Source organism: Canis lupus, chromosome 12, assembly GCF_011100685.1.
Source record: "Canis lupus familiaris isolate Mischka breed German Shepherd chromosome 12, alternate assembly UU_Cfam_GSD_1.0, whole genome shotgun sequence".
Taxonomy (NCBI): domain Eukaryota; kingdom Metazoa; phylum Chordata; class Mammalia; order Carnivora; family Canidae; genus Canis; species Canis lupus.
Genome location: NC_049233.1, coordinates 9,290,839 through 9,305,929, shown reverse-complemented (window position 1 = coordinate 9,305,929; position 15,091 = coordinate 9,290,839). Strand labels below are relative to the sequence as shown.

General features: G+C 45.9%; 1 long non-coding RNA gene across 1 annotated transcript in view; it reads left to right on the top strand.

Moving 5' to 3' along the window:
• Positions 1-14,847, top strand: part of LOC111098250 — a 33,421-nt gene extending 18,574 nt beyond the window's left edge. The window contains exons 2-4 of the long non-coding RNA XR_005367665.1: positions 5,004-5,105; positions 11,668-11,819; positions 14,722-14,847. This is a non-coding gene — a long non-coding RNA (uncharacterized LOC111098250). The remainder of the gene's footprint in view (positions 1-5,003; positions 5,106-11,667; positions 11,820-14,721) is intronic.
• The last annotated feature ends 244 nt before the right edge of the window (positions 14,848-15,091 follow it).

Here is a 15,091-nt window from a genome sequence, read left to right as displayed (position 1 = left end):
AGGTGTCCAAGCAGGACAAACACACTTGGGAGTTTACATAAGTTGGTCCTTGTCACAGCAGTGAGAGCAGCAGTGGACAAATGTGCAAGGTCACTGCAAGTCCAGAGGAGAGCATGCTATCTGCTGGGGGTCTCCAGAGCTTCACAGAGAGATGAGCTGAGACGTGAAAGATTCCAGGAGGAGGAAAGGGTGTCCCTGGCTGAGTCCTTAAATGAAGCAAACCACCAAGGCGCCACAATGGAAGGGAGAGTGGTATGTTTGGGGAATGGTGCCTTGTGGCTCCTGCACCTGAAGATAGAGGTCCAGGATTCAGAGAACTTCAGCCAAACTTCCCGGGAAGTTTGGGATTCCCAGGAAAACTCAAGCTTGCCCTAACCTTGGACTATTCTTCCCTTCTTGGAAAACAGCCCTGCTTGGGGTTCACTTTGGTCACGAAATAGTGCTGAGGGCTTTGGGCAGCAAATGTACCCTCTGGGCCTCAATTTACTCCTCTGAACACAAGAGGCTATATAAGGTCACATGACTCTCAAACTGTAATTAGCTTAGAATCATCTGGGGATCTGGTTTAATGCTGATTCCTGGGCCCCACCCCCAGGGGTTCTGCACCCTCAAGAGCCAAGGCAGGGCCTGGGAATCCACATTTTAACAAGACTCCCAGGTGCTTTTGCTACAGGTGGTACTCATATTTTAGTAGCTTCCTAAAGTGTCATGATGCTTATCTGGGAAGAATTATCTGGAAAGTAGCTTGCAGATCCTTCTCCTGAAGATTCTGGTCCAGGCAACCAGCCTAGGAAAGATTTTCAAAGTGTAGTCCCAGAAGCAGCAGCAACAGGCACCCCTAGGGATTTCTTATACAGCCCATGCAAATTGTCAGGCCCCACACTAGAGATACTGAATCAGAAATCTGGGGGCAGAGCCCGTAGTTGCTTGAAAAGCTCTTCAGGTCAGTCTGTTGTCTGCTAAGGTAAGACATCCACTAGCCTAGAGTTTGTATTACTGAGCAATCATGGCAGGTCATTCTTAGCATTGCAAAAGGTTGGGAAGTCTTGCAATCACCAAAGGCATTTCCAGCTCCCATTGCCCAAGGTTCTAGAAGGCCTAGATTCTCCCCAACTTGTCTCTGGGCCTCTCTGGGAAAAGGTGTCCAGGAAACAGCCAGTATTTCCCCTTTATAAGTAAGTAAGTAAGATTCAGAAGAACTGAGAATCAGTTAATTACTCTGCACCCCCTTACCCAACACCACACACTCACTTTGAATATGCATATGCATTTCTCCACACCTCACCTCCAGCAGCTCCTTTGAGAAGTGGAGGCCATGGAGAAACTTCCTGAACACAAGATTTACCAAGAATGATGCTGGAGCAGCAGGGTCCACTTCTATTAATTCGTTCCTGCTAGCTGACATCTCATTTTCTGGAAGGTGACCTGTGGAGCCTGGCTCCCCTGCCCCCTCCCCACCAATCCCCCGTTTTTTCCTCTTTGTAAGTCAAGAACATCCCTCAAAGCATAACAAGGAGATTGGAGTAGGTTCTGGACCCACTACTCATCAGAAAAATGAACAACTCCCTCTGCTCCTCTCTCTCCTTTCAACACATTGTTTAATTCTGGGGCAGACCCCATATCTCAGGGCTGTGACAGGGAAGGGCAGTTCCTGACCTCTCAATGCTTTGGCTCCAGAAGATCCTTCCTTCTCTCCCTTTCTCATAGGGTGCCTAAAATCCCACCATTAGTGCAGCAAACTCTCACTTACACACATACATACACACCCACATACACAATACACTATTTATGCATCCATCCATCAATTCATTCATTTAACATTCTTGTGCTCAATAGGAGTTGAAGGTGCTTGTGATTGCATATGATCTGAAAAAAATATTTAAGTCTTGGCAGATAAAGCTTGACCCTGATAGCTTCATTAGAGTTTCCCAGTATCTGATAAGGAGATTTTATAGGTAGAAAGGATAGGACTTGGGTAGGGGGTAAAAGAGGGCATTGGGAAAAAAAACTTGTCTGTCTTTAATTCACCCTAGAAACATGTTTATTGAGCAGTTCATGTGTTCAGGAACTTCATACTAGGGGCTCGGGACAGGCAGTGCATAGTATGACCTGCAAATTCCTGGCCTCAAGCGTGTTTCACCCAGTGGAGTTCCTGCTATGTTATGTCAGAGGCAGCGTGATGGTGGAAAGAGCCCTGGTTTAGCAGTCAAGAGGACTAAGTCTAGTCTGGCAGATCCTCCAGCAGCTGAGGTCTTGGAGAAGCCACTTTATTTGTAAGCCTCCTAACTTCTACAGTGAGGGAGGGAGTCCTCTGCAAAATGGAAGTACTCATAACTTCCCTGCTGTTAGAAGCAGATGAGAGGTGGTGGCTGTACCTCTTCCCTGTGAAGAGCTGTAAGTGCTGAGTCATTCTACAAAGATATATTTAGCACCTACTATCTGCCAGACACAATTTAACTGGGGATCAGTGAACACAATGGACAGAAATCCTTGTCCTGGCAGAGTTTCCAGTGGGGGCAGATGGATGATGATTAAACAGACAACAGAGAATACTATCTGGTTACCTTGACTACCAGGGTGTCAAGGGCTCTGGAGAAAAGTACAGCAGAGTGAGGGGGTTAGGAAGTACTGAGGGAAGGGGGTGCTGCTATTTTATATAGAATGGCTAGGAGCACCTGGGTAGCTCAGTCCATTAAGTGTCTGACTCTTGATTCTTGATCTCTGCTCAGGTCTTGATCTCAGGGTCCTGACTTTAAGCTCTGTGTTGGGCTCCACACTGGGCTTGGAGCCTACTTTAAAAAAAAAAAAAAAAAAAAAAAAGGAATGGCTAGAGAAAGTCTTTTAATAAGGGACAAAGTGATCCCTGAACAGGAGCTGAAGGAAGTGGGGAAGGAATCACAGGGTTATCTGGGAAAAGAGCATACCAGGCAAGGGAAACTGCCTGGTTCACCTAAGGGCAAAGGCCCTTAGGTGAATATGTTTTGCAAAGAGCATCATCAAGGTTGCTAATGAAGAGGAGAGCCAATCGTGAAAGTTTCAGAAATTTTGACAGATGCTTTTCTTTTTTAAATAAATTTATTTTTATTGGTGTTCAATTTGTCAACATACAGAATAACACCCAGTGCTCATCCCGTCAAGTGCCCCCCTCAGTGCCTGCCACCCAGTCACTCCCAGCCCCTGCCCACCTCACCTTCCACCACCCCTAGTTCGTTTCCCAGAGTTAGGAGTCTTTCATGTTCTGTCTCCCTTTCTGATATTTCCCACTTATATTTTCTCTTTTCCCCTTTATTCCCTTTCACTATTTTTTATATTCCCCAAATGAATGAGACCATATAATGTTTGTCCTTCTCCGATTGACTTATTTCACTCAGCATAATACCCTCCAGTCCCATCCACATCGAAGCAAATGGTGGGTATTTGTCATTTCTAATAGCTGAGTAATATTCCATTGTATACATATACCACAGCTTCTTTATCCATTCATCTTTCGATGGACACGAGGCTCCTTCCGCAGTTTGGCTATTGTGGCCATTGCTGCTATAAACATCGGGGTGCAGGTGTCCCGGCGTTTCATTGCATCTGTATCTTTGGGGTAAATCCCAGGCAGTGCAATTGCTGGGTCGTAGGGCAGGTCTATTTTGAACTCTTTGAGGAACCTCCACACAGTTTTCCAGAGTTTTCTGTGAACTGGTGCAGTTCACATTCCCACCAACAGTGTAAGAGGGTTCCCTTTTCTCCGCATCCTCTCCAACATTTGTGGTTTCCTGCCTTGTTAATTTTCCCCATTCTCACTGGTGTGAGGTGGTATCTCATTGTGGTTTTGATTTGTATTTCCCCGATGGCAAGTGATGTGGAGCATTTTCTCATGTGCTTGTTGGCCATGTCTATGTCTTCCTCTGTGAGATTTCTGTTCATGTCTTTTGCCCATTTCATGATTGGATTGTTTGTTTCTTTGCTGTTGAGTTTAATAAGTTCTTTACAGATCTTGGAAACTAGTCCTTTATCTGATACGTCATTGGCAAATATCTTCTCCCATTCTGTAGGTTGTCTTTTAGTTTTGTTGACTGTATCCTTTGCTGTGCAAAAGCTTCTTATCTTGATGAAGTCCCAATAGTTCATTTTTGCTTTTGTTTCTTTTGCCTTCGTGGATGTATCTTGCAAGAAGTTACTGTGGCCGAGTTCAAAAAGGGTGTTGCCTGAGTTCTCCTCTAGGATTTTGATAGAATCTTTTGACAGATGCTTTTAAAACACAACTGTAATTTAAAATTATACTATATAGAGGTGCCTGTATATCTCAGTCAGAAGAGCTTATGACTTTTGATCTTGGAGTCATGAGTTCAAGCACCATGTTGGGTGTAGAGATTACTTTAAATAAATAAAACTTAAAAGTTTTTTTTAAAGATTTAAAAAATGTATTTATTCATGAGAGACACACAGAGAGAGGCAGAAACATAGGCAGAGGGAGAAGCAGGCTCCCCGTGGGGAGCCCAACAAAGGACTCAATCCCAGGACCCTGGGATCACGACCTGAGCTAAAGGCAGACACTCAACCTCTGAGACATCTAGGGACCCAAATAAAATTTTACTATATAAACTTTATACATCTATAAATATATACATAAATATATACAATATGTACATATATAACTTATATATACTATAGAAGTTATAGAAATTAAATAATATATCAAATATGTTAAAGAATATTATTAAATAATATATAAAATATTATATCAAAAAGAAAAGCAAGAAATATTCAAAACACATCGTTTCCTAATTATTTAGCCATATTCTACTATGATCTGTACTCTTCAGATTATTTACATCTGTTGTAGGCATCTAGTGGAAATAGTATAAAATGGAGTGCTACCGGGCATCTCTTCTGAACTCTGCATTCAATGACAGCATGTTGGTAGTTTGCAATCAGCCATGGTTGGGAGTATTTACACCAGAGAAATTGGCAAACAATACTTACTAATCATGATTGCTTCTTTGTTTTTCCAGAGAGCTGATTTTTAACATCTTCCAGCCCACCACTGCCTATGGCACCCTGGAGAGAAGATCTGAGACTCCTTTCAAGTCAGATGGTCTCTGAGTCCAAAGAAGGTGATGGGGGTTGGTGCTGAGAAAAATTTTAGGGCCTGGTAGAGACAATCAGGATGTATTAGGTAGGCCATCCAACCCCAACTTCCTCCCTAGGTCCCCATATTTCTCTTGGAGCTGTCCCTATTGCATTATTGTCTCTATGCCCTCACTTTCCCGGCAGACTGAGGCCAATCCCTTATTTTCATAGTTCAGTTTAGGAGTCAATCTGAGCTCCTTTGTTTGCCCAGCCCTGTGCTTGCAGCTCCCAAGGGATAGTGATGATGACAACAGGTAACATTCATTCAGGTAGACGTGGTTATCATGGAGGGGGAATCTGAAGCACAGAGACTTAGTAACTTGTGCAAAGTCCCACAACTAGTAAGTAGCAGTCATAAGTTGAGCCCACGCCATGGCTCCAGAGCCTACACTGATAACCACAAGGTGACACAGTGAGATGAGAGGTGGAGGCCCTGGCCTCAGGGGACTCCTTCCTCAGGGGTGTGGGGGGTCAGGAATGTCTGGACCTGAAAGGATAGATGATAATATGCCAGGAAGAGATGGCAGTCAGAAGACAGTGTTCCAGGTGGAGGGAACAGCAAGTGCAAACATCTAGAGACAGGGATAGAAAGGGAAGTGGTCAGAGAATAGCCAATGGCCCTGTGAGGCTTTTTCCACATCCTCACTAACATTAGAGAAGCTTGCCTTTGGGTGCTTCAAAATGAGTGGGAAATATTAAAAAGGGAGACAGAACATGAGAGACTCCTAACTCTGGGAAACGAACTAGGGGTGGTGGAAGGGGAGGTGGGTGGGGGGTGGGGGTGACTGGGTGATGGGCACTGAGGGGGGCACTGATGGGATGGGCACTGGGTGTTATTCTATATGTTGGCAAATTAAACACCAATAAAAATAAATGTATTAAAAAGAAAAGACAGCATTCCAAAAATAATTTATCTTAAGGTTTGTCTGTGTCTGATAGCTTTTGTTTAGTGATTCATATTATGCTCAAGGTGGTAGTAAAGTGAATTGCTTCTCTGAACAGAGACTGGAGAATTGAGTGTGTGTGTAGGTGTGTGTGTGTGTGTGTGTGTGTGTGTGTGTGTAGGTGGAAGGTGGCAGGGAGTAGAACTAGCAGAGTGAATTTGGCTTGGGATTAGCATTTTCCTTAGGTCAGTTGAGTATTCATCTGCCTTGAGCAAGGCAGGGTGGTAGAAGCTGGTGGGAGGCAGGGCAGGGTGGAGGGATCAGTGTGCATTGATGTCCCTATTGCCCTCTCTTGTAGCTCAGAAGCTGCTGGTCACTCTCATGGGGTTAATGAGAAAGTGAATATCTCTGGCTCAACCATTGTGTAACCACACCGTCTGTAAGAACATCTGTGCAATAAATCCCACTTGAGATGACAAATCACTCTTTCTGAACTCTAAACAGAACCCATGCCTTTTGCTGAAGAAGTTCTATCTTCTGGCCTGTTGGCCTCTTTATACCTGCTTCTATGAACTAGAAGCTAATCATGGGTATCTCAGGAATTATATCCTGTAAGTTTAATGCTGCTCTGTGTAAGGGGTTACAGAAAAAAAAAAAAAAGGTCCCAATGGAAATTTCCATTGGGGTTTGGAGTGACTATTCTTTCTGGGAAAATACTCTTGAACAAGATAATCAAAATCCTTTTTTTTTTTTTTTCCTGGAATTTTAAAGAGAAAAATGCTGGTGGAAGGGCCCAGAGACTTGTTTCTCTAGAAGGGTCCAGAGGTTTAGAGGCTCTTGAGGGTGCTGACTACTCTGGCCAGAAGCACAAGACATCCAGAACTGAGGATGAGAGGTGAATGATCTCAGGATAATGTCCGTTTGACAATGACAGAGCCAAGGATAAGCATCATTGCATTCGAGGTGGACTGATGATGACAATGTGGGCTACATGTGTCTGGAGGGGCTCCTTCCTAAGAGTAAGAGATGACCCTTTTGTACCTGTAGTTATTGGGGTCACTGTTTCTGGTTCTAAAAGATCAGCCAAACTCCCCCAAATCAGAACCCTTAACTACAGTGTATTTTCCTTTTTTGCTTGGAAATTCAGAGGAAAAATTAGTGTTCACATAGTGACTAGATGGTTCCTGACATGTCTATTTCTCAGTAACTCTGTTTTTGGTCCTTGTGAAGACTGTGCCTAAAAAAGGAAGGCAGGTGGTGGGGAGTGGGGCACCTGGGTGGCTCAGTCATTTAAGCATCTGACTGATGATCTCGGCTCAGGTCTTAATCTAAGGGTCATGAGTTCAGGCCCTGCATCAGGCTCTACGCCCAGTGTGGAGCCTACTTAAAAAAAAAAAAAAGATTAAAGATTAAACATATAATACTAAAATAGAAGTTGCTCTTCAAAATCAATCCTTACTTGCAAAGAGTGACTCTTCACGAGGCCTTGGAGAGGAAAGGGCACTGGGGAAGAACCACATGATTAGCAAAGGGGACCTTTGCTCCCTGTGTGTGTGGTGTGGCTCTCCTTACCTTTGGGGCCCTCTGCTTCCCTCATACTGATCCTTACTGGTACCTCTAATAAGCCTATATCCCAAATGGTTCTAGTTCCTCCACATCTTTCAGGCTCTATCCCATTGAAGTCCATCCATTCATCCAGCCAGCCAGCCATTAATCCATTCCCCTCCACTCTTCCAGCAAACACTGAGCATTATTCCTCTGTGCTGATGATGGTACAATTATACCAGGACTCAGTATGTGTGTGGCTTGAGCAGACTTTGCATCTAGTAGGGTAGTAGATTTCCCCATGAGTAAGCTCAAGAGGTGTTAGGATAACTGGGAGAACAGTTAATACAGGGCTCAGAGAAGAGGAGGGAGCACAGGCTTTGGGGATGGGCTGTCTGGGTTTCAAATCCTGGCCCCACCACTTGATAGCTATAAGAGCTTAGGCAAATTACTTGACTTCTCTGTGTCTGTCTTCTCAACTGTCAAATGGTATCCCATTGTACTTAGCTCAGTAGGTGCTGGTTACCTACTGCTCTGTAACAAAGTACTCCAGCCATCTTATTATATCTCAAGACTTAGGTGGGTCAGGTACTTAAGCAGAGTTTGGCTGTTTGATGCTTTTGCTCCACGTGGTGTCAGCTGAGGTCATTCAAAGTTTATTCAGCTGGCCTGGAGGGTCTCAAATGTCTTGGATTTCCTCTGGGATGACTGGAAGGCTGGATCTAGCTGGGATGTTGGATGATAGCATTCAGAGGTGCCCACTCCATCACGACCAGTTTAGGCTAATCATACTCCTTACGTGGTAGCCGAGGGCTCCCAAAGAGACTGTGCCAAGAGATGGAAGTGAAAGCTGCTAGGATCTTCAGGCTTGATCTAGAACCTGGCACAGCATCACTTCTATCACATTCTATTGTCAAAGCAGACCTGGGGCCTGCCCAGATTCAAGGCAAGAGACCATACACCCCACCTCTCCAACAGGAGGAGTAGAAGGAATCTGTGGCCATCGTTTGAGCCACTATAGATACAAAAAAAGATGAAATGAGTTAGTACATGGAAAGCAATTAGAGCAGTGACCAGCAGAATAAAGGCCATACAGATGTTTGTTGTTATTGCTATCATTAGCCACCCTTGAGCTGAGTCTTAAAAGGTGAATCTATGCTTTCTTGGTAAATGAGGTGCTGCGGAGAGCCAGGGGTTGGAGAGTTCTAGATAGATGGTGTTGTTTGCACATACTTGCATCTTGTGGGCAATTTTATGAGAGTCTTGGACTTTGCTAATTCAAAGTAGATGATTAGACCAACCAAAACATGTAACCGACTAGTAATTAACAATCTTACACCCCCTCCTAGAGACAAGCAGGGGCCTAACCTAATGGGCAACACAGAGGACAAGACATCACTTGGAAGCCCGCCCTTCACTCAGAACGTGCAGTGTCAGCTCTGAGGGGCTCACAGACCCTAGAACACACAGATGGGCAGACGCAGCTCTGCGCTGCCTGCCTGGGCTCCCCCTCCCAAAGCCCACTGCCTAATTGGAAAGGGCCATTTCGACATCTTAGCAGAAAATGGGGTTTTTCTTTCCTTGATGTCGTGATTTGACTGGGAGTTAGTAAAGCATCCATAGAATCCTAAACATCTACTTAGAAAAATCAAGCCTTCATCTCGGCTTGGCACGGGGCTCTGCGCTCCCCTTGTGGGAGGAAGATAAAATGCTTTCATGCGTGTCCTCCTGCCTGTGAATGCGGGCTGGTTAAACATCTCTGGTAATGGCTGAGCTGTGCCAAGGATTTTATCTCTTCCCAGTAACAGTCCCTGCCTTTAAACGGTTTCCACAGGGAAGAGCCATAATGTACACGCAGAACACAGGCTGCGAAGGGCTTTCAGGGAAGAGGGAGCTTTTAGAGGGACAGGCAAAGCCATGGTGTGAGCCTTTGTGGCTGGTGCCAAACTAGGCCCTTTACATAAATTACCTTATGTAATCCTCACTACACTGGCGGAAGGGGGTGGGGGAAAGAAAGGCTTATTTTCACCTCCTCTTACTGTTATCAAACCTGGAACCCAGAATGGCTGAATAAACTGCCCAAGGTCATGCCCACGGCATGGGGCAGAGCTACAATTGCTATCCAAATGTGTCTGAGATCTCTATTTTTACTCTATCATCTAGTAGGGGGGTATTCCCCATCACCCCTAGAATTGCTCTTCACCCTATTACTAACCCTTACAAAGTCCCCGCTTTGAAGTGGACAAAATGATTAGTGTCACAGCTTGACTGTATGGCTTCCTTAGGAAGACCCCAAAGCATGGCATGTACTCAATCTGAAACCAGAATGGAGTACACAGAATGGAGAGTGCGCTGAAGGGAGGGAAAGGAGGGCATTTTAACAGGGACTTAGAGGGTAGAAGAGATGCAGTAGACAGATCATTTTGCTGCTCAGGGAACTCAAAAGCTATGGGTTCACATTTCAACCATTTCATTAAGGTGCCAATCCATAACCTTGGAAAAGTTCTGTCACCACTAAGAGACCCAACAGCTTCTCAAAGAATTAGGTTGATCTAAACAAATGTTTAATCTAGAAGGATTTACCTACCTTGGGGTGGGAAGGACCCACTAGGCTCACGATGGGCAAAACCCCTTTGAACCCATGTACCAGACTGTTGTCCTCACAAGAGTGGGCTCTTTGAGACCAGTACCATTTTGGCTTGTCTTTATCTGCCCAGCCCCTGTCTTCACCCTAAAATTGAGAAACTCTGCTCTAGGCTTTCTGAAGTCTCTTTTAGTCCTGAGACTCTAGAAATTTATCAGGGCTGCTGCATATAGTTGTATAGGTTGTACACTCGCAGACTGCAATGTGAGTTGTACACTGCAGTAGGACTAGCTTCTATATAGGCAGGATGGAAGAAAGGACATGAGAAGGTGGTGAAGAGGGGAGGGGTTCCAAGCAGAGAGAAAGAATGGTCTGTGGCTAGTCTTTTCTCCAATCAAGAGGTAAATAAGTATTTACACTGCCTAAAGGAGTGGTCAGGTAGGTGTGTCTGGTTCAGTAGAGGGGGATTTGTGGGGTTTGTCACTAATTACACTCATTACCCACATCTGATCATGATCATTTTGGCTCTGATTTAGAGGGATGGTCTAGGCAGAAAATCCTTTGATATAAATAAATTCTTTAAAAGAAAGAAAAGACACCCCTTTGATGTGTCAGAGATGTGGTGTCACTGGTTTTAAGAGGCAGCTTCCTATGGGAAATCCTCCATGGACTGACTTCCTTCAGGGTTTATGTGTTTGGTTAGTATTTGCTGATAAACTATTGTTTAAAGAGAAATAACTGTGTGTCCCTTCACACTGGGGCTTCCTGAGAGCAGGGCTATGTCTTCCCCCGCCCCCAGCCTGGGGCTCCCGGAGGGCAGGGCTGTGTCTTCTTCCTTAGAGTATTTGCTAACATCAGAAGTATGTCTCCATTCTTCATTTATTTGATGTTCACTGAGGACTTATTAAATGGCAGACCCTGTTGAGGAACTCAAAATATTATATTGATAAATAATAAACAACATTAAGCAATGATAACAGCTAAGAAGAAAATAAAAGTCCTTGGTGTAGCTCAGGGTTGCATGGCTATCTCAGCTGTGGTTTGGGAAGGCCTGTCTGAATAGGGGCTCCTGCTGAGATCAAATAGTAAGAAGCAGCCAGACATAGGAAGGTCCAGGTGAAAATCATTCCAGGCAGTGCTGACTGTAAGTACAAAGGCCCTGAGGTAGGAAAGAGGAACAGAAAGGTCAGTGTGTCTGGGCCTAGTGGCACAAAATGACATCAGAGAGGTTGGAGTGGGTACTATGGAGATGTCACTGGGCCTTGTAGACCACAGTGAGGAGTGGAAGGTGACAGAGAAGTGGCTGACTCCCATCCCCTGAGGTGTCCTTAAACTTTCTGTGGCTTCTCTGTGATACCCTGTCTGAGCTCTGAATGTCTGCACCTAAGAACGCTGTGGCCCGTTTCACCCTCCTCAGCTCCTTCTGGTGCCCCCAGCAATAAGGAGAAGCATCCTGCCAGGGCTTCCCTCCTGCAGCCGCCCCAGGAGCAGCCCGCTCTGGACAACACACCATGAATTCCTTTGCCATTACAGCCTTGCCATTACAGACCTGGGCCTGGACTTCAGCCCTCATTTCCTGCTCTTAGGCACCATCGTAGTCAAGCCAGTGAAGGGAAGACCTCCTCAACCCCAAGTTGGGATTTATAGACGGGATAACCGAGAAGTGTGCGGCTGGGCTGTCTCAGGTAGGCCCTCATTTCCGGTCTGTCTCCAAGCTGACAGTAATCACCCCAGTACCCTGGCCACCGTCCTGCCTTTTCTCCACCTCCACAGCCCAGACAACTGATGACAAGGAATCAGTAAGTGCCTGCTTGTCACGTCCCCCACAAACAGGCCATGAAGCGGCCAGGCTAAGAAGTCACTGACCTACTGTTGAAATCTGACAAGTTATTTTAACCTTTCAGCTTCTCAGTCCCTCCATCTCTAAAATGGGAATAATGGCATGGACTCATCAGGGTTGAAGTTAGATAGTAAATACTTGGAGGGGGCCCTCCGTATATCATACCAACCGGGTAACAACTCTCATATTGCCTGTGTGCCCGGCACTATTCTTCATTTTTACCAGGGATATCTTATTGAAACTCCGTCACCCAATGAAGAAGGCACATTGTGATCCCCATTTCTCAGATGAGGACACTGAGGCAGAGGGAGGCCACCCAGATCTCCAGGAAGGCTATCAGATGGGGGTTCTCAGTCCGGGGGGCTACTGTCTCCCTAGGGGACATGTTGAGAGATGGGTGTGTGGTTTGGGGTTGTCACAGCATCTGGGGTGGGCAGGAGGTGTTCTAAGTCAATATGTCCCCTGGGCAATGTGTGGAATTGGTCCTACATGGGAAGAACTGACCAACCCCACGTGCCAATAGCACCCTGTTTTGAGAAATGCTAATTCCAGAACAACCCCTCACTAACAGACCAGAGATTGAATTCCAGATCAGATGATTAGTGGGGGCTCACCTGGTACAATAGGGCAGAGCTAGGACCACAGCCGAGTCCCGCCTTGACTACCAGCACCTTCTCCACACAGAGCCCAGGCCAGAATTTGAACTGCTTCGGACCACCTTCAGGGCGAGGGTGACTGGCAGCGCTGAGTAGGGCCCATGATTCCCCACACCCCTGGCCTGCAGAATGACCCCCTCACCCAGCCTCGCCTTGAAGGGTGACCTCCATTATCTTTAATCAGGGTCTCAGATTGCCACTGCCCATGGCCACCTCCCACATAGAGAAGGTGTTGATAATTACATTTCTGCCCTCTGTCGCCTGTAATTAATAATTGCGATTAATCTGGCACACTTCAGTCAAATAATGCAGGGCCTAATTGGCCTCGGAGACTTTCTCCTTTTGATTGAGACAATCCTCCTTTGAAGGGGTTCTGCAGCCAACTGTGTTAACTCAGCAGGACCTGTCAAAGGCTGCAGTACAATAATTTGCATGACATTTTGGGAGCTGAAACTGAGCAAAGGGGTGGGGGAGCTGGGCCCTTTGAGCTGGGGCCAGAGGGCCAAAGATTCGGAAGTGCTAGAATAGATCTGTTTAACCCTTGACTCACTCTGGATGCCAGACTGAGCAGCACAGAGTTTTTTCTGGTCCTGTTGCACGTCAGCCCCTACTTCCTCCTTCCATCTGTGAGAATGTGGGTGTGGGGAATAGACAGGCATCTTTGTGACCTAGCAGGGGAGAGAGCATTCCTTCTTTTCCTGAGTTCTCTGATTGCATCTGTTAAAATTCTTTTTACTGTAAGTGACAGACCACTTAGCTTCGCCTTAGGTAACATAATTGAATGAATTAATTATTGAAAAGTTCAGACAGAGTCTTGCTAGCTTCAGGTATGGTTTGTTCCAGGGATTCCCCGGTGGCATCAGGATGTCAAGCCCATTTTTTTTTTGCCATTCTCTTGGCTTTGCTATACTCCTGGGTCAGTTTTCTCTTCTGGCCACCACCCTTCCCTGCCCACTACCATCACCACAGTAGTGGCTGTGCTACCACCTGGACACACAGCTTCTTCCTGGGAAGAGGTCCCTGCAAAAGAAGAGAAAGTTCCTTTGGAGAAGCTTCGGGCAAACATCTCACAGCCCATTGACCCAAATTTGTTGTGTGTTCTCTCTACTTTCCTCCCGTAATATCACTATGGTCCAGGTGATGGAACTAGTTTCTCCAGGGTAGTATCATATTTGTGACATAGAACAGGAGTTGGCCTTGAGCCAAAGGACATGTGTTCATAGATAGTTTTCTTAGAACACAGCCATCGTTTTTGTTTGTTTGTTTGTTTGTTTGTTTGTTGCATATTGTCTGCTTTTGTGCTATCAGGGTAGAGTGTTGTGACAGAGACCTTACAACCTGTAAAACAATTTATTGTCTAGATCTTTAGAGAAAGAGTTTGCAGACTCTTGACATAGAACGGCAGAGCCAGATGATGAGTCTCACCTTATCTACCTCCACACCTTTGCTAACACAAGCAGAATTGATTCTAGCAACAGACAAAGGTGTGGCTTGCTGCTGAGGCAGGGCTGGGTTAGAACTCTCTGGTTTTTTTTTTTTTTTTTTTTTTTAAATTTATGATAGTCAGAGAGAGAGAGAGAGGCAGAGACATAGGCAGAGGGAGAAGCAGGCCCCATGCACCGGGAGCCCGATGTGGGATTCGATCCTGGGTCTCCAGGATCACACCCTGGGCCAAAGGCAGGCGCCAAACCGCTGCGCCACCCAGGGATCCCAACTCTCTGGTTTTTAAAAGAGCCAATGTCTTAAGCTGCAAGGGTCACTCAGAGCAGTTGAGGACCTAAGCTGAGGTAGGGAAGTGGTCAAGGGTATACAGGAGAGGAGAATGGAGCTCAAGGAGGCACCAAATGTAGCCCCTCAGTTCCTTCACAAACTTTCCCAGAGGGAACTAGGCTGTGAGCAGGTGGGGGGTCCTGGCTCAGCCTCTAAAGCTGGGCACGTGATGGGCCTTCCTGACCTTCAGAACCGGACTTCCCAGGAGAGGGACAGCCTCTGCTCAGTCCTGGCCCCCAGCCCCTGCCCCCTGCTAGCCTCCCTTGGGTGCTGCCCAGGAAAAGGAACCGCAGTTGGCATTTCTATAACCTTACTTTTCAGATGCATCCAGAAAACATGTTTGAATCAGTCCCAAGACTACATCCTTCTCTAGTTCCTTCACCTGGACGCAAGATACCCTGCAACTGAAATCCATGGGCAAGATAGGATTCTTGAGTAATAACACTGGCTAGTGTGTCCTGGTGCTTATGTGGGTCAGGTGCCACATGGATTCAGTTACTCTTCACAACCACCCCACGAGGCCGGTATGGCCATGAGTTCCCACTGACAAATGAGAGCAATGAAGGCCAGAGTGGTAACTTGTCCCAGGTCACATAGCTTGTCAGTCGGGTCGTCTGGGAAGCAGACATTATGATTTACTGGGGTTTATTAGAAGTAATGCCCATGACAAATATAAAAGGGGGCAGAAGTG